Raw genomic sequence first — 26,585 nt, forward strand, 5'->3', positions numbered from 1 at the left:
CCATTTATACGTAAGTCAGTTTATAATAAGTATGGATATTTATTAATCCATTTCTCAGCTGTTTCTCACAAACATATTCTATGAGGGTTTTTTGTTTTTTGTTTTTTGAGATGGAGTCTTGCTCTGTCACCCAGGCTGGAGTGCAGTGGCACGATCTCAGCTCACTGCAACCTCCGCCTCCTGGGGTCAAGCAATTCTCTCCATCAGCCACCTGAGTAGCTCGGATTACAGGCACCCACCACCACACCCAGCTAATTTTTGTATTTTCAGTAGAGACGGGGTTTCACCATGTTGGCCAGGCTGGTCTTGAACTCCTGACCTCGTGATCCACCCACCTCAGCTCCCAAAGTGCTGGAATTACAGGCATGAGCCACTGCGCCTGGCCAAGGTTTTTTATTTTGCAGATAAAGCCCCTGAGGCATAGAGGTTAAGTATCTAGTCCAAAGTCATACAGCTGGTCATATTGAGAGCCTGGTGGCTGAAATAACTCTGACCTCAGTCAGACTTTTCTTTTTTTTTTTTTTTTTTTTTTTTTTTGAGACGGAGTCTAGCTCTGTTGCCCAGGCTGGAGTGCAATGGTGTGATCTCAGCTCACTGCAACCTCCACCTCCCAGGTTCAAGTGATTTTCCTGCCTCAGCCTCCCGAGTAGCTGGGATTACAGGCTCCTGCCACCACGCCCAGCTAATTTTTGTATTTTTAGTAGAGACAGGGTTTCATCATGTTGTCCAGGCTGGTCTCAAACTCCTGACCTCAGGTGATCCACCCGCCTCATCCTCCCAAAGTGCTGGGATTACAGGCGTGAGCCACTGTGCCCCGCTCAGACTTTTCATGCATACTGTGTATATTGCACACATGTGTGTGCACATGTGTATCCACCTACCAGGGCAAGTGTGAGATTACACTGGGTTCCCTGTTGAGACATTGTCGTGTACAGTCTCAGGACTAGTAGAGCAGACCGGTAGGCCCCTGACTGCCTGTGTGCATGACATGCAGGGATGCATGGAGGTGTGATGGTGTTGACACGAATCCCCCCCGGGCAAGCCCAGAGCATCCTGGATCCCCCAGTGCCTTCTGGCCAGTGCTTTAGGATGTCCACTAAGCCGAGAAGGTGGAAGGTAAGGAGCAAGGGTGCCCCAGCCCTGCCGCAGCAGGAAGGTCAGGTATCACACACGGCCCGGAAACAGGAGTGGGTGGTGGTGAATGTGAGCTCTGCTAGGTGGGGCTGGGCCCTAACCTATCTGGGGAGCTCTGGTTGAATCAGCCCAACCACAGCCACCCCAACTGTGCAATGGTGCAAACAAGCTTTTCCTCCAGCTCCCCTTCCAACGCTCATTTTCCTTTCCTTGCTCTTGTATGAGACTCAGGCTTTGGGAGGAGTGTGGGATTAGGACAGCAGCTGAGAGCGTAAGTCTGGAAGGGGTGGTTCAGCTGGGTCCTAGTGCAGGACCTCTCACCATGGCCTTCAAGTGACACCCGAGGCCTTCACCCAGCAATGGGTGGCAGCTCTGGCCCAGAGGGGATGCCACATACCCTGTCCAGAGGACAGGACTACATGGGTTGAGGACTCCTGGGCTCAGTCACCTGGTATATTCATCCAACATCTGTGAATCTCAGAGGCCTTGGAACCATACACTTTCCATTCTTCATGGAGTGGAGCCACATTGGACGCAGTGTTGGGTTCGAAGTCAGGGTAAAAACAAGACACACATCAAAGTTACTGTTAAAGTCTCTATTTTAAAGAGACTGCTCATAAAACACAGGATACATGATTTTTACGTTCTCTTCCATCTCTTAAGATTCCCCAGCATGGCCAGTGTTTGTTGGAACACAGGATCTGGTCTTTGGTTAAGCATTATGTCGAGCCTGGGTGAAGGGATCACATCATATAAATAGTACATAGGTTTCTGTGGTTGGTTGGTGTCTCTTCTAGTAGATATAATTGAATTTATGACTGTTAAATATGCACATTTAGGAATTCAGTATGCATACTTTTATGGTCTAGCTGGGCCTCAAGAAAGGTTTCAACTACAGTGCTGTGGGAATCTGGAGAAAGGAGTGGTAGCTTTTGCATGGGTTTACCAGGATTTATTCTCAAAGGTGCCATTTGAGGAGATAAAAGAGGAATGGATTAGATGAGAAATTATTCCAGAGCAGTTTTAAATGGTGGTTGCTTTTGGATTTTTTTACTCTTCTGAATGTTCTGAGTTTTTTATTGAAGGCCATATTATAATTTTTTATGTTATTTCTATGTCAATTATTAGACATTTCTTATTCTTTTTCTATAGTATTACTGATTATTTCTTATTTCTAAAACAACTAGTGGTTATTTCTATAATCACTATTATTTATAGAACAATAATTACTTTTGATATGACCACTTCTTGCATTTTTTTTTTTTTTAAAGTTGAGATAGGGTCTCACTCTGTCACCCAGGCTAGAGTGTAGTGGCACAATCTCAACTCACTGCAGCTCCTGCGTCCTGGGCTCAAGCAGTTCTGCTACCTCAGCCTCCCAAGTATCTGGGACCACAGGCACAAGCCACCATGCCCAGCTAATTTTTTGTATTTTTGGTGGAGACAGGGTTTTGCCATGTTGCACAGGCTGGTCTTGAACTCCTGGGCTCAAGCGATCTGCACATCTCGGCCACCCAAAGTGCTGGGATTACAGATGTGAGCCACTGCACCCTGCCCTTATATAGTTAAAAAAATCCAGGAACACAATGGAACTGAGAGGTAAAAATATGAATAAGAGTAAAGAATACTAAGAACTGGATAACCAGGCTTGGAATTGGGCATTTTAGAGACTAACATATTAGGTCTACTGCAGCAATTTTTAAGCTTTCTGATCTCAGGACCACTTTACATTCTGAAAAATTTTTGAGGATCCCAAAGAACTTTTTTTTTTTTCTTTGAGATGCAGTCTCACTCTGTTGCCCAGGGTGGAGTGCAATAGTGCGATCTTGGCTCACTGCAACCTCTGCCTCCTGGGTTCAAGCGATTCTCGTGCCTCAGTCTCCTGAGTAGCTGGGATTACAGGCACGTGTGGCCATGCCCGGCTAATTTTGTATTTTTATTAGAGACAGGGTTTCACCATTTTGGTCAGGCTGGTCTTGAACTTCTGACCTCACGATCTGCCCGCCTCGGCCTCCCAAAGTGCTGCGATTACAGGTGCATGCCACCACACCTGGCTAATTTTTGTATTTTTATTAGAGACGGGGTTTCACCATGTTGGTCAGGCTGGTCTCGAACGCCTGACCTCATGATCCGCCTGCCTCAGCCTCCCAAAGTGCTGGGATTACAGGTGTGAGCCACCACGCCTGGCCAGGACTTTTGTTTTTTAGGCTATACCTATTAATAGGTGCACCCGACATGGCATTCCCTGAAATAAATAATATAAGCTTTTGACTTCTCCCTCCCTATACCTGTTGATATTTTGTTTCTAATAAAAAATTGATATGAGAAATTTTAAATATTAATTTATTTAAAGTAACAATAAGAAACTCATTGCATGTTAACATAAGCATTGTATTTTTTTTGGCCGGGCACGGTGGCTCACACCTGTAATCCCAGCACTTTGGGAGGCCGAGGCAGGCGGATCACGAGGTTAGGAGATCGAGACCATCCTGGCCAACATGGTGAAACCTGTCTCTACTAAAAATACAAAAATTAGCTGGGTGTGGTGGTGCGTGCCTGTAGTCCCAGCTACTTGGGAGGCTGAGGCAGGAGAATCGCTTTAACTAGGGAGTCAGAGGTTGCAGTGAGGCAAAATCATGCCACTGCACTCCAGCCTGGGGGCAGAGTGAGGCTCCATCTAAAAAAAAGGAAACACAATGGCCGGGTGAGGTGGCTCACTCCTTTAATCCCAGAACTTTGGGGAGGCTGAGGCAGGCAGATCACGAGGTCAGGAGATCGAGACCATCCTGGCTAACACAGTGAAACCCCGTCTCTACTAAAAATTACAAAAAAATTAGCCGAGTGTGTTGGCGGGTGCCTGTAGTCCCAGCTACTCAGGAGGCTGAGGCAGGAGAATGGCGTGAACCCAGGAGGCGGAGCTTGCAGTGAGCCGAGATCGCGCCACTGCATTCCAGCCTGGGCCACAGAACAAGACTCCCTCTCAAAACAAAACAAAACAAAAAAACCCAGAAGCATTGTATTTTTTTAAAAATGAAAACTATTTTCCAAAACAAAAATAATGAGAAGTATAGCCTTGTTTACGTTTTTGGAAATCTCGTTAATGCCTGACTTAATAGAAGGCAGCTGGATTATCATATCAGTTTCTGATTCAATCTGTTGCAGTGTGTTTTCATTAATACATATGAAGAAAATCTGGCCTCAGGCAGGTATCTCATTAGAAAAGAGAGGACCGGCCAGGCACAGTGGCTCATGCCTGTAATCCCAGCACTTTGGGAGGCCAAGGCGGGCAGATAACTTGAGCCCAGGAGTTGGAGACCAGCCTGGACAACATGGCAAAATTTTGTCTCTTCAAAAGACCCAAAACTTAGCCGGGCTTGGTGGTGTGCGCCTGTAGACCAGGAGGAGGCTGAGGTGGGATGATTGCTTGAGCCTGGGAGGTGGAGGCTGCAGTGAGCAGTTATTGTGCCACTGCACTCCAGCCTGGGTGACAGAGGGAGACCCTGTGTCAAAAAAAAAAATTAAAAAAATATATATATAAAAAAATAATTTTTAGGCGAGGCATGGTGGCTCACACCTGTAATCCTAGCACTTTGGGAGGCCGAGGCAGATGGATCACTTGAGGTCAGGAGTTCAAGACTAGCCTGGCCAACATGGTGAAACCACAACTCTACTAGAATACAAGAATTAGCTGGGCGTGGTGGCACACGCCTATAATCCCAACTACTTGGGAGGTGGAGGCAGGAGAATTGCCTGAACCCGGGAGGCAGAGGTTGCAAAGAGCCAACATTGGGCCACTGCACTCCAACCTGGGTGACAGAGCAAGACTCTGTCTCAAAAATAAATAAATAAATAAATAATAAATTTTAGGCCAGGCCCGATGGCTCACGCCTGTAATCTCAGCACTTTGGGAGGTCGAGGTGGGTGGGTCACAAAGTCAGGAGTTCAAGACCAGCCTGGCTAACATGGTGAAACCCCATCTCTACTAAAAATACAAAAATTAGCCAGGCGTGGTGACAGGTGTCTGTAATCCCAGCTACTTGGGAGGCTGAGGCAGGAGAATTGCTTGAACCCGGGAGGTGGAGGTTGCGGTGAGCCGAGATCACGCCACTGCACTCCAGCCTGGGAGACAGAGTGAGACTCTGGCTCAAAAAAAAAAAAAAAAAAGAAAAGAAACTAGGGTGACGCCAGTAGAAATGGAAACAAGGGGGTGATCTGGGAAACTATTTTGAAAGTAGAAGCAATGGAAATTAGTAATTATTTGGTAGGAAGATCTGAAGAGTCCTCTGCCCTTCCCCCGTGAGGCACCATGCATGCTTCCGCAATGGAGTAGGTTGCCCTGTGCTGTAGTTTGCTGCTTGCATTCCTTCTCTCCTAATAGGCCCTGTGCTCCAGGAAGTGCATGAATGAGAGGAATCAGGGACTACCCTTGAACTTCCAGCCTGGATGACTGGCAGAATATTGGTTGCATTAACAAGTTTTAAAACCAGGAGGAAAAGATGGCCATTACCATTAAGTATCATTAACTGAAGAATAGGGAAAGGTGTCAGGCTATGAAATGGGGGGAAATAATGGGTGGACCTTGAAATATAGCACTCTTGGCAAGGAGGTATATTTTTCTAGGTACTAAAGATTTGAGGAGAAATATAAAAAACATCTAGGAAGGATTGCTCTGTTCTTTGTTCTCAAGTAACTTAAGTTCAGTTAGGGCAATGTTTTTCAAAACTAGAAAAAAAAATTTGTTTAAGAGACAGAGTCGGCCAGGCGCAGTGGCTCATGCTGGTAATCCCAACACTTTGGGAGGACGAGGTGGCCGGATCACTAGGTGAAACCCCATCTCTACTAAAATACACACATAAATAGCTGGGCGTGGTGGCACCAGCCTGTAGCCCCAGCTACTTGGGAGGCTGAGGCAGGGGAATCGCTTGAACCCGTGAGGCGGAGGTTGCAGTGAGTCGAGATCACACCACTGCCCTCCAGTCTGGCGACAGAGCAAGACTCCATCTCAAAAAAAAAAAAAAAAGAGAGAGACAGGGTCGGCTGGGCACAGTGGCTCACGCCTGTAATCCCAGCACTTTGGGAGGCCAAGGCAGGTGGATCACCTGAGGTCAGGAATTACAAGGCGGGCACCTGTAATTCCAGCTACTAGGGAGGCTGAGGGAGGAGAATTGCTTGAACCCAGGAGGCAGAGGTTGCAGTGAGCTGAAATCGCACCACTGTACTCCAGCTTGGGCAACAAGAGCGAGGATGCATCTCAAAAAAAAAAAGAAGACAGGGTCTTGCTCTATAGTCCAGGCTGGGGTGCAGTGGTGCAATCATAGCTTACCACAGCCTTGGGCTCAAATGATCCTCCCACCTTAGCCTCCCTAGTAACTAAGACTACAGGTGCATGCCACCATACTTGGATAATTAAAAAAATTTTTTTGGTAGCAACAGTGTCTCTGCTATGTTGCCCAGGCTAGTCTCAAAATCCTGACCTCAAGTGATCCTCTAACTTTCGTCTCCCAAAGTGCTGGGATTATAGGCATGAATCACCATACCCAGCGTAGAAATATTTTAAATTTTTGGTTTTTTTGAGATGGAGTTTCGCTCTTGTTGCCCAGACTGGAGTGCAATGGTGTGATCTCGGCTCACCCCGCAACCTCCACCTCCTGGGTTCAAGTGATTCTCTTGCCTCAGTCTCCCAAGTAGCTGGGATTACAGTATGTGCCACCATGCCCAGATAATTATTTTGTATTTTTAGTAGAGACAGGGTTTCTCCATGTTGGTCAGGCTGGTCTCAACCTCCTGATCTCAGGTGATCCACCCACCTCAGCCTCCCAAAGTGCTGGGATTACAGGTATTAGCCACCGCACCCAGCTGAAATGTTTTAATTTTAGCCCATTTTATACACATGCATACAAACACACATCTGTGTGTGTGTGTGTGTGTGTGTGTGTGTGTGTGTGTGTATTTTTTTTTTTTTTTTTTTTTTTTGAGATGGAGTCTCACTCTGTCACCCAGGCTGGAATGCAATGGTACGATCTCAGCTCACTGCAACCTCCGCCTCCTGGGTTCAAGCGATTCTACTGTCTCAGTTTCCCAAGTAGCCGGGATTACAGGCACCTACTACCACACCCGGCTAAGTTTTATATTTTTAGTAGAGTCGGGGTTTCACCATGTTGGCCAGGCTGGTCTTGAACTCCTGACCTCAGGTGATCCGCTCGCCTCAGCCTCCCAAAGTGCTGGGATTACAGGTGTGAGCCACCACACCTGGCCAATATATTATAAAACAAGACTCACTAAACAATACTTACTCTGGCCACAGTTGATATACTTCTGACGTTTTAAAATTCTGTTTTGCCGTTTCATTTTTAAAACGTGCTGGTCATGACTTCATGAAACAGTAAAATGACTGCCATCACCTGTAATCCAGCACTTTGGGAGGCCGAGGCAGGTGGATCATGAGGTCACGAGTTCGAGACCAGCCTGGACAAGATGGTGAAACCCCGTCTCTACTAAAACTACAAAAAGCCGGGCGTGGTGGCGCACGCCTATAGTCCCAGCTACTTGGGAGGTTGAGGCAGGAGAATCGCTTGAACCCAGGAGGCAGAGGTTGTGGTGAGCCAAGATTGTGCCATTGCACTTCAGCCTAGGCGACAAGAGTGAAACTCCGTCTTAAAAAAAAAAAAAAGACTTGCCATTTAAAAAGCACTAAATTGGGGAGGCATCACTCTCAAAGTTCTATTAGCAACAGAAGTGGACTGACTAATATAAGGTGAAGGGAATGTATTAGAAGAAGGTCAGAAACTCATAGACTCACTAGGAAGGCTGCAGAACCAGGTTTGGAAATGGACAAAGTGCCAGGGGCTCGAAAGAGATAACTATAGGGAGATGAGGGCAGCTGGCTGTTACCTCTGCCAGTTTGCGCATGGTGGAAATGGGTAGGTTTCTGTGGTGCAGGTGAGGCAGCCTGGCTCCTGGATTTACAGTAGAGGAAACGGAACTCCCAGAGGGAAGTGGCTGTGCTGTTAGGGAGGGGGCTGGACAACCAGCAGCCAAAGAAGAGTAAAGTCTACCAAAGGTAACAGGATGTGGGCACATAAAAAGATACCTTACCATGAGTGGTATACTTAACATGGCAGTCTAGGCGGGCGTGCCCATGCCCGGCTCGTGGCCTTCTCACGTGCTAAATTCGGAAACCCATTGGCCATAGGTATTGAAATCAAATGCCTCCAAAAGATGCCAGGCCTCTGCCTTGGTAATTCCACTTTCCAGTCTCTGTCCTAATTAAATTATTCTAAATGCAGAAAAAACCTCGTCAGCCGGGTGTGGTGGCTCACGTGTGTAACCCCCAGAAGTTTGGGAGGCCAAGGCAGGACAATTGCTTCAGACCAGGAGTTCAAGACCAGCCTGGACAATATAGCAAGACCCCATCTGTACAAGAAATAAAAAAGAGTAGTCAGGTTTGGTGGCATGTGTCTGTAGTCCTAGCTACCCAGGAGGCTGAGGCAGAAGAATCGCTTGAGTCCAGGAGTTTGAGGTGACAGTGAGCTGTGATGGCACCAGTGCATTCCAGCCTGTGTGACAGGGCAAGACCTCGTCTCTTAAAAAAGAGTTGGACAGGTGCAGTGGCTCACGCCTGTAATCCCAGAACTTTGGGAGGCCAAGGTAGGTGGATCACCTGAAGTCAGGAGTTTGAGACCAGCCTGACCAACATGGTGAAACCCCATCTCTACTAAAAATACAAAAAATTAGACAGGTGTGATGCGTGCCTATAATCCCAGCTGCTCAGGAGGCTGGAGCAGGAGAATCGCTTGAACCCAGGAGGCGGAGGTTGCAGTGAGCTGATATTGCGCTGTTGCACTCTGTCTCAAAAAAAAAAAAAAAAAAGAGTCAGTTGCAAAATATATGTGGTAACATGAAAATTATATGGTAACGTTAAGGGAAAAATCAGGATGCAAAATTGTACATATATTTACAACTATATATTTTAGACACACACACACAGACTTGAAGGAAATATACCACAGTGTTAACAGTGGTTATTTGTTGGGGGAGCAGAACTAAAGGAGTTTTGTTTCTCTAGTGCTGTTTTCACTTTTTGAACTGTTCATGAAAAATCAAAAACATGTCATGAGTTGTGTTTCCATAAGTATTTGGAAAATCAGTCTTCTTACTTTCATAGCATCTCACTGGGGACAGTAGGTGCCAAGTGCAAAGTTGGCAGGAAGGAGTACAGTGTGAAGGCCCAGAGCAGTACCCTGTGAGGTCACAGCAGCCTCTGCCCCATGTTCCCAATAAGCCTGCACTATCTGCCAGCCCTGCAAGTCCTGTGCCACCAGTAAAGTTGTGAAGTATCCAGGTGACTCTGGGGTGACTGGCCCCCGTTGTCACGGCAGTTAGGGGTGGGTGAAGTCAGGTGAGGGGGCACATGACTCAGCTTCAAGCCCCCTTGAACCCACAGAACGGGTCTGAAGTGGAGCACACATTTCTTTTTGAGGCCTGCTTTTCCCCCTTGTCCCTTTTAGCAGGCTGTAGCGGAGAACTAAGGCGGCCAGAGCAGGAAGTCTCCCATAGAGTCTGCCTCGGCAGCTCAGCAACAGAGGAGGAGGTGGAGTCTGGATTGAGCCCCAAGATAAGGAACATGCAGCAGCTGAAGAGGGAGATCAGAATAAACAGCTGTGCCCCCAGGAGAACGAGCTCCACATTCCACTCTTTGACCCCACCCCCAATTCCCACTTCTCCCAAGTGCCTTCCTGCACCCCACCCCCATCTGTGCACACTCAGTGTTCCCACCCGCTCCAGGGGCCTCCCCTCCAGCCTTGGCTCAGCTCCCTTAGAGCCGCCTTCCTTCCCCCAGTCCCCTGAACCAGAGGCTCTGGGGCTGCTCTCCAGCTGTCTGGAAGGAGTGAGTACTCAGGACAGGTGGCCGGAGGTGGATGGAAAGGGGCCTCATCCAGGCTGGACTCCACCTGCCGGGCTGGGCCACCCTCAGACTCTTCCCCTGGGCCACTCCTGGAAGGCCTGGGAATACAAGAGGGCCAGGCCATGGTGGCAAGTCTGGGGAAGGCGAGGCAGGACCTGGGGCATGGGAGGAGACAGTAGAGTGGTCCTGGAGGCCGGGTCTATGCACATCTGGTCATTCTCACTGTGGGTGGGCCTTGCCCTCCAGGAGCCCACAGTCCAGTAGGGGAGACAGACAGCAGGTACCAGATGTGCCTCCTGAGGTGGTCTCTGCACAGCTCTGGGAGGTCATGCCTCATCATAGCCTCATCATAGTGTCTGGGGGTACCCCCAGCTCCAGAGAACCGCCGGAAGGCTCCATGTCTCCTGAGGGTTCAAGTCACTGCCCCAAACACCCCATATTTCTAGACATACTACCCTGGGATTTAACATTTAAGAGAAGGAGCAGATATTTTCTATCTCCTGGAGCTGGACCAACCCCTCAGGCCACCACAAGTATAGTGAGCACCCTTCCTCTGTGCTACCCCCATACCAGCTCCAACCTGAGAGGCAAGACCCAGCTGGACCTGGGCACCTAGGGGCTATGGGGCAGCACTGGTTTACCATGTGTCCCTCCATACCTGAAGATGTAGGCCTCTGTGGACACACGTGTATTCCTGAGCTTGTGCATGGCTTGTGTCCTGGGTGCACAGAGGATTGGACCCACAGGGCAGATGGGTGAGTGTCTGCCTCAGGTACACTGCACATCTTTGCCCTTGGTGGGAGAATGGTTGAAATAGCGAGGCATGCTGCATTCCAGAGGCTGCCCATTGTCCTGGCTGTCTGCAGGGAGGGCACCCCCATCTACCACCAGTGCCCAGTGAGAGGATTTTTTTTTTTTTTTTGAGACGGAGTCTCGCTCTGTCACCCGGGCTGGAGTGCAGTGGCCGGATCTCAGCTCACTGCAAGCTCCGCCTCCCGGGTTTACGCCATTCTCCTGCCTCAGCCTCGCAAGTAGCTGGGATTACAGGCATGTGCCACCATGCCTGGCTAATTTTGTATTTTTAGTAGAGATGGGGTTCCACCAAGTTGGTCAGGCTTGTCTCAAACTCCTGACCTCAGGTGATCTGCTCATCTCGGCCTCCCAAAGTGCTGGGATTACAGGCATGAGCCACTGTGCCTGGCCCCAATGAGAGTATGTGTGGGGATCTCACTGCCCTCTTAGTCTCTAATTGCTGGCAACCTGGCATGGCCCCACATCGCTGTATTTAAATCCCTCCTTTGAGGCTCCCAAGGCCCTCTAATGTCCCACATCTTAAACTACTGGACAGGTCTCCCCTTCTATAGCCACTGCCAGCCAACAGACTCAGTAAATATATGTCAATAATAGCCAGGACTAGCTACATAGTTTGCAGGGCCCTTGTTCAAAAATTAGGAAGAATTTCAAGGCTGCTTACGGTGGCTCATGCCTGTAATCCCAGCACTTTAGGAGGCAAAGGCGGGAGGATCTCTTCAGGCCGGGAGCTTGAGACCAGCCTGGGCAACATAGTGAGACCCTGTCTCTACAAAAAAAAAAAAAAAAAAAAAGAATAAAAAATAAAATAGCTGGTGGTGACTGCTTGTATTCCTAGCACTCAGCAGGCTGAGGTGAGAAAATCACTTGAACTCAGGAGTTCAAGGCTGCAGTGAGCTATGATCATGCCACTGCCATCTTACAGTCTGGGCAACAGAGTGAGACACTGTCTCTTAAAAAAAAACAATAAAAAGAGTTTCAAGATGGTGGTGACAGAGCATTAACCAAGTTTGGGACCCCTCCTGAGCATGGGACCCTGTGTGGCTGCACAGGTCACAAACCTATTTGGCCTTGATAATAGCAAACACGAACTTGTATTGAACACTTGCTGTGTGCCAGACATTGTGCTGGGCTGGGTGCTTACCACGCATAATCTCATTCCTTCTTCTCAACAGCCCTGTTATCCCTACTGTGCAGATGAGGAAACTGAAGCTTTAGCCGAGTCATCTCCCTTGCTGAGGTCACCCCGCTCCTAAGTGCTAGAGCTGGGAACAGAACCCAGCCTGTCTGTCTCTGGAGCCTGAGCTCTTACCCATGCCTGTGGGCAGCTTCAGCCTTCAAGGGCAGGGAGATTGCTGGCGGAGGGCAGCTGCTTCCTTTGCCACCTTCTGCCATATCATGAGCAGGAAGGAAGATGAGGCAAGACATAGCAGCTGACAGTGTGGCAACAGTGACTGTGGTGGTAAGGTTGTCCAACCCGGCAGAGGCGATGGGCAGACAAAAGTGAGATGGGCACAGGAATTGTCTGAGCTGGAGGCAGCTGATAGCACAGTTGTGCTCTCCACACCTCGCCTAGTGTGGTCATCGCCGAACCCACTCTTCTCTCTCCCCTGATGTCACCTCCAGCTCTGCCTCTCTCTTCCTCTTTATGGCCACAGTTTCCTTTCCCCAGCTCTCTCTTCCACTCCCTCCCTGGCTACCCTTTACCAGGGAGGTCATCAGGTCTCTTCTCCAGCTGTATCCTCAGTATTCCCATACTTAGCACCATAGTAATAGCAGCCACGATTTAGTGAGCACCTACCACATGCCAGGCACAGTGCTAGGGACTTTACAAGTTTGTAATCTTCTCTCCACAAGCCTGTAAGCAATTTTTATCCCCATTTCATAATGGGCAGCCACGCGTGGTGTCTCACACCTGTAATCCCAGCACTTTGGGAGGCCAAGGCGGGCGGATCACCTGAGGTCGGGAGTTTGAGACCAGCCTGACCAACATGGAGAAACCTCGCCTCTACTAAAAGTACAAAATTAGCCTGGTATGGTGGCGGGAGCCTGTAATCCCAGCTACTTGGGAGGCTGAGGCAGGAGAATCGCTTGAACCCTGGAGGCGGAGGTTGCCGTGAGCCGAGATCGTGCCATTGCACTCCAGCCTGGGCAACAAGAGCAAAACTCTGTCTCAAAACAAAACAAACAAAGACAAAAACAAAACAAAGCAAAACAAAACTGAGGCTTAGAGAGGCTAAGAGATCTGTCCAGGGTTACATAGCTTGTGAGCAGTAGGGAGGAGATTTGGGCTCTGGCGTGAACCCACATACTTTCTGCCCTCCTTCCCACTTTCCCCATAGGATGGGTTGGCCTAAGTACGGTGGTTTCCTGAGCAGGGAAGGAGCTATGCGTTGAGAAATGGTCAGTTCGAGGGAGGAATAAATTGGGTATCGTGAGAGAGACATTCACCTCCGGCCTCATTTGGCATTAGCTGGGGGTGGAGTCAGGGGTGTCTTAACCACTTGGAAGGCACTCTGACACCTGGGAAGCTGGCCTGATGGAGGTGAAGGGCTGGAGACATGGATGAGGACAAGGCCCCTTGCACACGCCTTTAGCAGTCAGCATCTTGGCACCAAAGAATGGGCTGGGATAGGCACCAGGGGATGTTAGGCTGCTGTAACACGCACTCCAACAAGAGTGGCTTAACAAAATGGAAATTTCTCCCATACAAATCTGGGTGAGTGATCTGACCCCTTAACGGTATTGAGGCCCCAAGCCCCTCCTGTGCCCTTGCGTGTGGGAGGTGGCATACCACCATGGCTGCTGGGTCCGTCAGCCCCCAGTGGGGAGGGAGGAAAGTTACGAGAAAGAAAAGGCACTGCCCTTCCTTTTCAGAGCATAACCTCAGAGTTGCCAGATGACATCCCTTTGGTCACCAGCTGATCACATGCCACACTTAGCTGACAGGGAGTTTGGGGAACATACATAGTGAAGCTTCTAGTCCCAAAGGTACAAGAAGGGAAAGTGGATTTTAGGGGACAGTTGGCAATCTTTGCCATGAGATCTAGATGAGAAGGGGATGGGGAGCCCGTGTCATGTGGGCAAGGATGGCTTTCCTATGGGGACCTGCTGGGAGAAGAATGTTCCCAGCTGGACTTCTTTTTGTGAGGGGCCTAGAGCAGGGGGCCAGAACCCCCTTGGCTAATGCCCTCACGCTGGACTCCCTCCCTTCTGGTCAAAGGTGGAGGGTCTGATTCTCCCTCACCCTGACCAGAAGACCCTTGGAGGTCATCATGGAACCTTTCTCCCAGGAGCACCCTGTAGGATCAGGGTGAGGGTCATTGAGGAGCACCATATGTTCCCCTTGGCAGGGAGGAGGATGGTCTGTGCTGTTCTCTGATGAGGTAGAGGAGGGTCACGTCCCCATCCCTTAGAGAGGTGATTGAGAAGGTCAAATGTAATGTGAGCAGGGTTGAGGCAGGGAAGTCAAAGTTTGTCAAAAATAGGGGGAAAAGAGGCTTATTTTCAAACGTGACCTAACAATTGACAGATGGCTTATCCCTTTGGTCACCAGTTGGTCATATGTCACATTTAGCTGACAGGGAGTTTGGGGAACATATATAGTGGAGCTCTTCTCTGGAGGTGGGAATCTCCATGTGGCTAGAGGCTGACAGGCAGCCTTGTGGGTCCAGTGCTGACTCCTTCATTTACTCACTCATTGATTCGCTCATCCACTCAGTGTCTATTAAGTGCTTACCATGGATACACTGGGTACCATGTTCCATGTGTGTGAAAGAGGAAAGAAAACGGGCACAGTCCCTTACCTCTGTAGCTTATAAGCCTTGTTTTCCCCAGTTCCCTTTCTGCCTCCCTGGGGAGGAGAGACCAGGCCATCACAGCTCTGAGAGAGCCACCCTTGTGACTCAGGGCTTAAAAGGCCCTAAGGGAGCCCATGAACACATCTGATAGGCCCTCACCTCTGAGCCCGCCATCCTGGGGCGGCCCGGGTGCAGGATGGGCCAGGGTGCTGGAGGGGAGGGCAGTGGAGCATTGGAGGTACGGTTTCACTTCCCTTTCACACCAGGCGTGGAATCTGACTTTTCTCAGTTGGTGAGGTATATTACTTCTTCTGTGAGCTGAGGGGAGATGTCCTCACTCACCCCTCCTCCAACTCTAGCTGTCTCTCCAGTGTTCCAGGTTGAATGGGATCTCCCCTTCCCCTTCTTCCCATTACCCACAGCCCCAGTTCAGCAACTGCGTCTCTTTGCTCCAGGAAAAAAGGTGGTGTGGCCGTTGGAAATCTCTGTGGAGACACTTCCTCTGTGAGACCTTGGTCTCTCAGGCCTCTCCCTAGGACTTTGCTTCCTGGGCCTCTCTTGGCCTTGCTGGAAGAGAGGCCCCCGTGCCCTGGCCTGCTCGGAGAGCTGCCGGACTCCCTGTTCCTCTCACAGTTAGATCCCAGACCTTCCGTCTGCCTGCGTGCATGGGCCACTCTCACTTTATTCCCCACGGCATGGCCTCATGCAGGCCCTGCTTTCCTCCCTGGACTTCTTTTTTATTTTATTTTATTTGACTTTATTTTTTGAGACGGAGTCTCGCTCTGCCACCCAAGCTGGAGTGCAGTGGTGTGATCTCGTCTCACTGCAACCTCCACCTCCGGGGTTCAAGTGATTCTCCTGCCTCAGCCTCCCAAGTAGCTAGGATTACAGGCATGTGCCACCACGCCCAGCTAATTTTGTATTTTTAGGAGAGACTGGGTTTCTCCATATTTGTCAGGCTGGTCTCAAACTCCTGACCTCAGGTTATCTGCCCTGCTTGGCCTCCCAAAGTGCTGGGATTACAGGCATGAGCCACTGCGTCCGGCCCCTTAATTTTTTTTTTTTTTTTTTTTTTTTTTTGAGATGGAGTTTCGCTCTTGTTGCCCAGGCTGGAGTGCAATGGTGCGATCTTGGCTCACCGCAACCTCGTCTCCCAGATTCAAGGGGTTCTCCTGCCTCAGCCTCCCTAGTAGCTGGGATTACAGGCATGTGCCATCACGCCCAGCTAATTTTGTATTTTTAGTAGAGATGGGGTTTCTCCATGTTGGTCAGGCTGGTCTCAACTCCCCACCCAGGTGATCCGCCCGCCTTGGCCTCCCAAAGTGCTGGGATTACAGGCATAAGCCACCGCGCCCGACCAATTTTGAATTTTTAGTAGAGACGGTTTCACCATGTTGTCCAGGCAGGTGTCAAACTCCTACTCTCAGGTGATTTACCCGCCTCAGCCTTCCAAAATGGTGGAATTACAAGTGCAAGCCACCATGCCTGGCCTGCTTGCCTGGACTTCTGAGTGGCCCCAGCCTCCCAGTGTCACTTCATGCTTTCCTGCTACTGAACAGTGCCAGTGGCATGGCTAAGGAGAGGGACCCTCTCATCACTGAGGGCAGACTGAGAGCCTGACAAGATGCAAGTTCTCCTTCCATGTCACTGGAGATGCATAAACCCCTCTGCTTCTTCCACACACCAGCTGTGTTATTGGGATGAATTCGTTTTTGTTTTTGTTTTTGTTTTTGAAACTGAGTCTTGCTCTGTCACCCAGGCTGGAATGCAGTGGCGTGATCTCTGCTCACTGCAAGCTCCTCCTCCTGGGTTCACGCCATTCTCCTACCTTAGCCTCCCAAGTAGCTGGGACTAGAGGCGCCTTCCACCATGCCTGGCTAATTTTTTGTATATTTAGTAGAGATGGTGTTTCACCGTGTTAGCCAGGATGGTCTAGATCTCCTGACCTCATGATCCACCCGCCCTGGCCTCCCAAAGTGCTGTGATTACAGGCGTGAGCCACCGCACCTGGCCACAGAGTGAATTCTTACCCTCTCTGTGCTTCAGTGACCTTATCTGTAAATTGGAGATAATAATAGTATCCACCTTACAGGGCTATTAGAAGGATTACATGAGTTGTTAGGAGGCTTTATGCACATACAGCACTCAGAGCAGAGCCTGACCCTAGTAAGTGTATGCATTAGGCTGTTACTGTGACACAGGTGTTTGCCTGATGTAAACATTGGCAAAACTTTTAGGCCCCAATGCTAGTATATCAACCTAGGGATCTAGGCCAAATAAAAGTATAAAACCTTCAGAGCCAGTCTTAACCTACAGATTCCGCCATTGTACAGTTAAGATGGTCAGTGGCAGGGTCAGGGCCCTGCTTGCATCCTGTATTCTTTTGCTTTTAGTGTTGGATTTTGTACTTAGTGGGTGTTCAATAGATGATAGGTGGTGGATGGATGAGTAGATGCAGACCGGCATTGAAAGGTACCCAAAGGATACGGCTGCCGTAGTTATTATAATATTTAAATACTACCAGTTCTCACTATTCTCACCAGTTATATTCTGTACAGTCACCACGACCTCCGAACTGGTGAATACTGGCCCATTGCTCCCAGGGGAAATACAGGGTTAGGTTTCTATGAGTCCCTGGTCACAAGATTTTCATCAACTAATCGATACATAACTTTGTTTTCTGTGTGTTTCTTTTTGAAGACACCTTATTGAATATATAGTTGACTCATTAACATTGAACTCATGCCCCATAGCACGATAATTCATGCTCAAACCTGATCTAATGTATTTTCTCTGTAAGGCGCATACAGTCATCTTGTACTTAGAAACATTCGCCAGCACATCAGCCCTAGGCTTGGGGGCCATTTTAAACAGGGAAATCAACAAAAAGGCCAGCAATGCAGAAAAGGTGGCACTAAGTAGACTATGACAAGGACACTTGTTTACATTACGAGAGCTGAAACAGGCAGAGCACTGCCCTGTCCCACCTCAGCTAGGAACATGCATGTTGGGTGACTCAAATTTTTCATGGCTTTGCTCATGTCTGTGAAAGATGACAAAGCACCTCAAGTATTGATTTCGGGGTCACAAATTTTAGTAAGGAGGCAAATTCACAAATACAGACTCCATGAATAATGAAGATTGACTGTACCCCTACATGGTCCCGCTCTTAGTCCTATCCCTGCAGGATCTTGCTGTCTGATATCTACTGCCTGGCCCAGCATGGGGCGTCCAGCACCCGGAGCCAGCTCTTAGGCCAGCGCCATCCGACTTGTTGACTCTCCCATATCTCTCTTGGGGGTATAAATGTTGCTGCCCTGGCTGCACTGGCGGAGGGGTGAGGAAGCCCTGCCCTGCCACCCTTCCCCTTACGCGACCTCCCCACTGCACATGGGCCTCCCTTGTGAGCCAGACCCACGCATGTGTAAAGGAAGGCGGGGATGACACACAAGCAGAGGCCACCTGTGACTGCTCCAGGCCAAGTGCTGCATCAACACCTGGGGAAGACCCCCTGGCGGTTTGGGGGAGCCTGTTTTGACCTGATCTTTATTTACCCCTCAAAGGAAGTAAATAAATAGCTCTTTGTGTCTCTTTGTGGATGTGCCTGTACCACACTGGATGTGCCCGCTGCACACCGTTAAAAACCATGACCCAGCCCCAGAGGAAGTGGTAATGCAACGATTGTTTGTTTTATTTTCCATTTATTCTTACATCTCCTCCCCGCCTCCATCCTCCACCTTTTCTGTGTGTGCTGAGAGGTTTTCTTTACCAACCTGGGATCCAATCATTTGTTCATTCATTTCTTCATTCACTCATTCCAGTGTGTACTGAGCCATCACAGTGCTAGATGCTGGTAAATATGCAACCTATTACAGGAGAAAGTGAGGGTGCTTTGGCCTGTGGATTCAGGCCAACTTGGATTCGGATCCTTGGAACTGTTTCCTGGCAAGATGATCGTGGATCTATCTCAGCAGAATCGTGGGCAAACTTCAGCCTTGTGGAACTCGATCTGCAAATTGAGATCATACTGTCTCATCTCACAGGACTGTTTCAAGGATTAAAAACAGAGCAGTGATTTCCCCATAGTCAGCACTTAATATGTGATACTTACTTCCTTTAGGCTAGCAAGGTGGTAACAAAGTTTGGAATTTCCCCTTCGTCCCTCTTCCCTGCGGCTGCCAGCCTCCTTCAGCCCTTTATGGGCACCCACCTGGATTACTGTGCATTTCTAAAGCTCAGAGACTGTTAGAGGTTTCCCAGGGCGTGCAAAATCAAATTCACCTTCTGTTGGTGTTCTGTTCTCCTAGGATCTGGGCTCAACTCACCTTTCCGGGCCTTTACCCACAGTGAACCTTTATAACCCTCTCCCTGCTAGCTAGATCTGATAGATCCTGGGGTGTTCTTGCTTCCATTGCTATGTGCACACTGTCCCCCTTCCTGGAATGCCCTTTATCCTCCTCTCTCCATCCAAACCTGACCAGTCTTCAAAGCCCAGTTTAAATCCACTCAGCTCCTCCTCCCACGTACCCTGCCTCCTGGGTAGCGTTTCCTAGTGTGTATTATGTGTGGATAACAACACATATTGTCCTTACTAGACTGGGCGCTCCTTGAGGACAGGCTCTGTCTCATTGGTTTCCACCCTTCTCTCATTCATTCAGCACATGTGAAGGATGACTGCTCTGTGCCTGATGCCTTTGGGACCGTCCTTGTTTCTCCAACAGTACCCATCACTCTGTAGGATATTCTCTTAGGAAGAGTTGGTCCAACAAATGAGTGAGGGGAAACAGAACAGAAGGTGGAAAATACTAGCCCCTTATTCACAGATCCCGAGTGGATGCCTGGAACAGCGGATAGTACCAGACTCTCTGTATATTATGTTTCTTCCTATACGTACATACCAATGATAAAGTTTAATGTATAAATTACAGTAAGAGATTAACCACAATAACTAATAATAGTACAGTTATAATTATATATTGTAATAAAAGTTGTGTGAATGTGGTCTGTTTCTCCCTCTCTCTCAAAATATCTTTTTGTACTGCACGATGGGTAACTGAAACCAAAGATAGTGAAACTGAGGTCGGGTGTGGTGGCTCACGCCTGTAATCCTAGCACTTTGGGAGGCTGAGGCACGCGGATCACCTGAGGTCAGGAGTTTGAGGCCACCCTGGCCAACATGGAGAAACCCCGTCTCTACTAAAACACAAAAATTAGCCGGACATGGTGGCACATGCCTGTAATCCCAGCTACTTGGGAGGCTGAGGCAGGAGAATTGCTTGAACCTGGAAGGCGGAGGTTGCGGTGAGCTGAGATCGTGCCATTGCACCCCAGCCTGGGCAACAAGAGCGAAACTCTGTTTCAAAAAAAATAAAATTAAAAAAATAAAGTGAAACTGGATAAAGGGGTGACTGCTCATGAAGTCTTGGGGTGCGGGTTCTCTGTGTTGTGGGAATTCTGAGACAAAGGGAGTAGGGGAGGCTACGGGTGAGGGGAAGGCTTCCCAGAGAGCTGAGTGGTCTTTAGAGGTGAACTGGTAGAGTTTGGAGGGCTGAGATGCAAGGCAAGGGCAGGGCAGGAGCCATGATCATCCCGGCAAGGCCAGGGATTCTTGCTCCAGCCCCTCACCGTCATCCAGTGTCCGTATCTGGGGAGGGCATGTGGATGAAGGCTGGAACCATACAGAGTCCTTCCAGGGACCTGATCAACACAGTGGAGCAAGGGAGGACAGAGAGAGAGCCGAGAACCTTCTGCATGTTGGGTCAGACGCAGGCGCCAAGAAGGGCTAGGGAAAGTGCATTCATTTATTAAGACTTTGTTCTTAAGGGTTTTAAAAAAATTTTAGGCCAGGCGCAGTGGCTCACGCCTGTAATCCCAGCACTTTGGGAGGCCGAGGCGGGCGGATCACAAGGTCAGGAGATCGAGACCACGGTGAAACCCCGTCTCTACTAAAAATACAAAAAATTAGCCAGGCGCGGTTGTGGGCGCCTGTAGTCCCAGCTACTCCGGAGGCTGAGGCAGGAGAATGGCGTGAACCCGGGAGGCGGAGCTTGCAGTGAGCCGAGATCGCGCCACTGCACTCCAGCCTGGGCGACAGAGCGAGACTCCGTCTCAAAAAAAAAAAAAATTATAAAATGATTATTTTTAGGATTTTGGACAATATGGAAAATTTTAAAAAGTTAGAAAAATCACCCATAGTTCTTATCACCCAAAGACAGCCCTGGTTTACATTTTGTGATTTCCTTCTAGTCTTACATCTTTATTAATTTAAAAATTATTAATCTTTAGATTTAACTTTTAAGCTAATTAAATAGTAAAAATTGTAATTATAAATATAAAACAAACTTCCTTATTGTAAAAACACATTACAAATAGGAAGAAAATAAAAGTTCAAATTCCACCCCAATCATTAAGTCCTATCCCTCAGGGAAAATCAGTGTTAAGTGTTACTAGATATCCTTCTGAACCTTTTTTTTGTGCCTATAAACTCACTGATAGTTTCATTCTTTTAAAATAGGATCATAGAATACTGTTCACATGCAATCATTTCTCTTTTTACAAAGTTAGGACCATTTTGTATGCCCGGTGTTATATTTCCTTTCCTTTTTTTTTTTTTGAGACAGAGTCTTGCTCTGTCACCCAGGCTGGAGTGCAGTGGCGTGATCTCAGCTCACTGCAACCTCCACCTCCCAGGTTCAAGCAATTCTCCTGCCTCAGCCTCCCAAGTAGCTGGGACTACAGGTGTATACCACTACGCCCGGCTAAATTTTTGTATTTTTAGTAGAGACGGGGTTTCACCATGTTGGTCAGGCTGGTCTCGAACTCCTAACCTCAAGTGATCTGCTCGCCTTGGCCTCCCAAAGTGATAGGATTACAGGTGTGAGCCACCGCTACAGGCCTACATTTCCTTTTTGTTTTACATTTTTTATGCTATGTAAATTTACTTAAGTATCTGACATTATACAAACTGAATCCATACCATTGATGATACACTTATTTATAGATTGCAATTTTATAACAACTGTTAGAAAATATGGAGTAGTTTGCCCCAAAACACAAGAATATCTAATATGAACATTTTAGAACAGGACTGAAATGTTCCATTGATCAATCGAAATGATTTGAAACCCTTAACATTTGATATTTCGTTACAGTATTTAAAAAGTGGTAGGAGATATCTTTTTCTTTTTCTTTTTTTAACATGGAGTTTCACTCTTGTTGCCCAGGCTGGAGTGCAATGGCATGATCTCGGCTCACTGCGACCTCCGCCTCCCAGGTTCAAGGGATTCTCCTGCCTCAGCCTCCCAAGTAGCTGGGATTACAGGCACCATCACGCCCAGCTAATTTTGTATTTTTAGTAGAGACGAGGTTTCTCCATGTTGGTCAGGCTGGTCTAGGAACTCCCGACCTCAGGTGATCTGCCCACCTCAGCCTCCCAAAGTGCTGGGATTACAGGAGTAAGCCACTGTGCCCGGCTGGAGATAGCTTTTTCAATTTTGTGTTAGGTATATAAAACTAAAAGAAAAAGCATTTTTCTTTTAAAATTGGAACAATACAGAGAAGATTAGCATGGCCCCTGCGCAGGGATCACACACAAATTTGTGAAGCGTTCCATATTTTTTCCTGGCTAACACGGTGAAACCCCGTCTCCACTAAAAATACAAAAAAATTAGCCAGGCATGGTGGCAGGTGCCTGTAGTCCCAGCTACTAGGGAGGCTGAGGCAGGAGAATGGCGTGAACCTATGAGGCAGAGCTTGCAGTGAGCTGAGATTGTGCCACTGCACTCCATCCTGGGCGACAGAGCAAGACTCCGTTTTGAATAAGTAAATAAATAAAAGCCTCTCAGGTGAACATTTTACTTTTATTTATTTATTTATTTATTTTGAGACAGAGTCTTGTTCTATCACCCAGGCAGGAGTGCAGTGGTGGGATCTCGGCTCACTGCAGCCTCCGCCTCCTAGGTTCAAGCGATTATCCTGCTTCAGCCTCCTGAGTAGCTGGCACTGCAGGCATGCGCCACTATGCCCGGCTAATTTTTGTATTTTTAGTAGAGATGGAGTTTCACCAGGGTGGCCAGGATGGTCCTGATCTCCTGACCTCGTGATCTGCCTGCCTCGGCCTCCCAAAGTGCTGGGATTACAGGCGTAAGCCACCACACCCGGCCACATTTTGTTGCTGAAATATAAAATGTTAATTATTATTTTGGAAAAAGTTAAAATTTCCAGCCGTTGCCAAACTGTTTTTTGTATGTCAATACATAGATTTCTTAAATGCCTATGCCACATTCCACCCATATTTTACTCAGTCATCGCACTATTTCCATAGACACTTCTGTTTTGGGCTAGGTCCATGAGACAAAATGCCTGCCTTCTGAAGCTAACAGGCTGATTGGGACCCCACAACCTGACCAGTTTCCATTTAGTGCAATAAATGGCAGTAGTGGATCTTCTGCTGGATGCAATGGAAGCCTGCAGGGTGTGGGGTGGCTGGGGGTACAGTTAAGGAAGGCTTTGCGGAGACAAGACATTTTTGCAGTGGATCTTGAAGGACAAGCAAGAAGTCCTAGATACAGAGGCCGGAGGACTGAGTGGAGAACTGCCAGCAGCAATGTGACTCATTATCAGCCAGCTCCCTGGTTCTGTGGTTTGTTTCTGCTTTTCCTTTAGAGATGACAGATTGTGCGAACAAGAGCTCCAGCTGTTTATCAGGGGCCCTCCCAGGCCCCAAGTGCCAGGGGCTCCCACTCCCTGCTGGAGAGGCTGTGGGCCCCTGATTAGGGAGACAGCTGAGGCAGGGGACCATGGGCACTGCAGGCGGGAGTACTGGCAGGCCACAGTGAGGGACAGAGGTGGAGACCTGCATGATAGGAGCAGGATGCTGTGTGGGGGAGAGCCAGGGCAAGGGACAGAAACAGACCTTGTCCCTCTGTACTTCCAGGACATGCCCCTGCCCTCCTCTGCCTGGTGAGATGCTGCTCCATCAAAACCCCTTCAGATGGCACTCCTTTGTGACTCCATTCGTTTATCTAATGTTTCCCCATGGCATCATTCAGAATTAATTTTTCTCCTTTGCCCACTTAGTAGGTCATTATGTTGTAGTTGAGAGTGTGAACTTTGGAATCAAGAATAGTAATAGCAGACTGGGTGCGGTGGCTCACACCTGTAATCCCAGTACTTTGGGAAGCCAAGGCTTTTGGATAACTTGAGGTCAGGAGTTTGAGACCAGCCTAGCCAACATGGTGAAATCCTGTCTCTGTTAAAAATACAAAAATTAGCCGGGCATGATGGCATGTGCCTGTAATCCCAGCTACTCAGGAGGCTGAGGTGGGAGAATTGCTTGAACCTGGGAGCTGGAGGTTGCGGTGAGCCGAGATGGCGCCAGTGCACTCCAGCCTGGGCAGTAACTCTGTCTCAAAAAACAAACCAAAAAAAGATAGTAATAGCAGCATTAATAACATTTATCAAGCATTTACCACATGCTAGGCACCGTGTTGAGTGTTGTGAGTCTACTTTCTCACTTAATACTTCCCAACTGTCAGTGAGGTAGGAATTATTATTATCCCATGTTGTGGAGGAGGAAACTGAAGGACAGAGATATTAGTAAACTTGAATTATCACAGCAGAGGGTCAAACCCCTGTCTGAATCTCAGTTTCCTCATTTATAACACAAAGATGAAAATAATACCTTTTTATGCTGGCCAAAAGATACCAAATTTCAGCTAGATGGGAAGAGTAAGTTCAAGAGACCTGTGGTACAACATGGTGACTATGGTAAATAAAAACATACTGTGGCCGCTTTGTGGGGCACGATGGCTCACGCCTGTAATCTCAGCACTTTGGGAGGCCGAGGCACGTGGATCACCTGAGGTCAGGAGTTCAAGACCAGCTGGGTCAACATGGTGAAACCTTGTCTCTACTAAAATACAAAAATTAGCTGGGGGTAGTATCACACAGCTGTAATCCCAGCTACTCGGGAGGCTGAGGCAGGAGAATTGCTTGAACCCGGGAGGTGGAGGCTGCAGTGAGCCAAGATCATGCCACTGCACTCCAGCCTGGGTGACAGAGTGAGACTCTATCTCAAAAAAAAAAAAAAAAAATTAAAATTAAAAAAAAAAAACATATTGCATACGTGAAAACTGCTAAGAGCAGTGTTTATGTTCTCACCACATACACAAAAAAATGTGAGGCAACGCGTATGTTAATTAGTTTGATTTAGCCATTCCACAATACATACATATTTCAAAATAGCATATTGTACATCATAAATATATACAATTTTTATTTGTCAATTTAAAAAACAAAAACTTTTTTTTTTTAATTGAGATGGAGTCTTGCTCTGTCGTCCGAGCTGGACGAGTGCAGAGTGCAGCAGTGTGACCTAGGCTTACTGCAACCTCCGACTCCCAGGTTCAAGCGATTCTCCTGCCTCAGCCTCCTGAGTAGCTGGGACTACAGACACGTGCCACCATACCCGGCTAATTTTTGTATTTTTAGTAGAGGCGGGTTTCACCATATTGGCCAGGCTGGTCTCTAACTCCTGACCTCGTGATCCTCCCACCTTGGCCTCCCAAAATGCTGGGATTACAGGCATGAGCCACCGTGCCTGGCCATAACATTTTTTTAAATAAAATATTTTTTTGCAGGCCGGGCGCGGTGGCTCAAGCCTGTAATCCCAGCACTTTGGGAGGCCGAGACGGGCGGATCACGAGGTCAGCAGATCGAGACCATCCTGGCTAACACAGTGAAACCCCGTCTCTACTAAAAATACAAAAACTTAGCCGGGCGAGGTGGCAGGCGCCTGTAGTCCCAGCTACTCGGGAGGCTGAGGCAGGAGAATGGCGTGAACCCGGGAGGCGGAGCTTGCAGTGAGCTGAGATCCGGCCACTGCACTCCAGCCTGGGTGACAGAGCGAGACTCCGTCTCAAAAAAAAAAAAAAAAAAAAAAAAAAAAAAAAAAAAAAAAAAATATTTTTTTGCAAGGGTAGTTGAAGGGCCTGAATGAGGTAATGTATATCAAGCACTTGTCACATAGTCCTCATTCAGCTAATGTCGACTCCCCTGCCCCCTGTTACAGCCCCCACCACTCACTCAGTATCATCAGTCCTTGGGTGGCACTACTTTTGAGTTTATATGCATGGCAGAGTGGTTAAGGGTGTCCATTCTGGAGCTGGACTGCCTGGGTTTAAAATCCTGACCCAGATTCATACTAGATATATGACCTTGAGCAAGTTTTTAAAATCTCTTTGAGCCTCAGTTTCTTCATCTAGAATATGAAGATAAAAATAGAAGGATTGTTGTAGGATTAAAATGAGTATGTGTGTGTTTGTGCATGTACATGTATATTTGTTATTGATATTGACTAGAAACTTTTTGAGGGCAGGCTCAATTTCAGGAAGGTGTCACCTGGGTTCTCACTGCCTTAGTGAAGATATGTATGGCTGAGTGATCCAGATAATGATATAATGACAAGGATAACAAGTATATATGTTGGAAATACTTGCTTATTATAATAAGAGATTTTGAAAAATATAATGAATAAAATAAAAATGAACCACTACTCAGAAATAATCACTGTTAACATTTTGGTATATTTCCTTCTAGTCTGTCACCCAAGCTGGAGTGCAGTGGCTTGATCATAGCTCAATGAAGCCTCGAACTCCGGGGCTCAAGCGATCCTCCCACCTCAGTCTCCCGGTGCTGGGATTACAGGCATGAGCCACCATGCCCAGCTCCTTCCCATCTTATTTCTATGTAGACAACTATTCTTCTATAACCGGGATTATGTGCTGTGTTACAGTTTTGTATCCCCCACTGACCTGGTATGTATGTAAGATGAGCATTTTCCAATGCCATTAATATATTCTTTGAAATAGAGTTGTTAATGGCATTTTGTTTTGTTTCACTGATTGAAAGACTATACACTAAGAGAGTTAATTAAT

At 47.9% G+C, this 26,585-nt stretch overlaps 1 protein-coding gene and 1 non-coding gene across 3 annotated transcripts in view; both read left to right on the top strand.

Moving 5' to 3' along the window:
* Nucleotides 1-26,585, top strand: part of CCND3 (cyclin D3) — a 126,384-nt gene that overhangs the window by 8,454 nt on the left and 91,345 nt on the right. The window lies entirely within an intron of this gene.
* LOC114677782 (U6 spliceosomal RNA) lies at nucleotides 22,164-22,267 on the top strand. Its single transcript, XR_003729228.1, has one exon. It is a non-coding gene; the product is annotated as a U6 spliceosomal RNA (small nuclear RNA).

This window comes from Macaca mulatta, chromosome 4, assembly GCF_049350105.2.
Source record: "Macaca mulatta isolate MMU2019108-1 chromosome 4, T2T-MMU8v2.0, whole genome shotgun sequence".
In the NCBI taxonomy this organism is placed as follows: Eukaryota; Metazoa; Chordata; class Mammalia; order Primates; family Cercopithecidae; genus Macaca; species Macaca mulatta.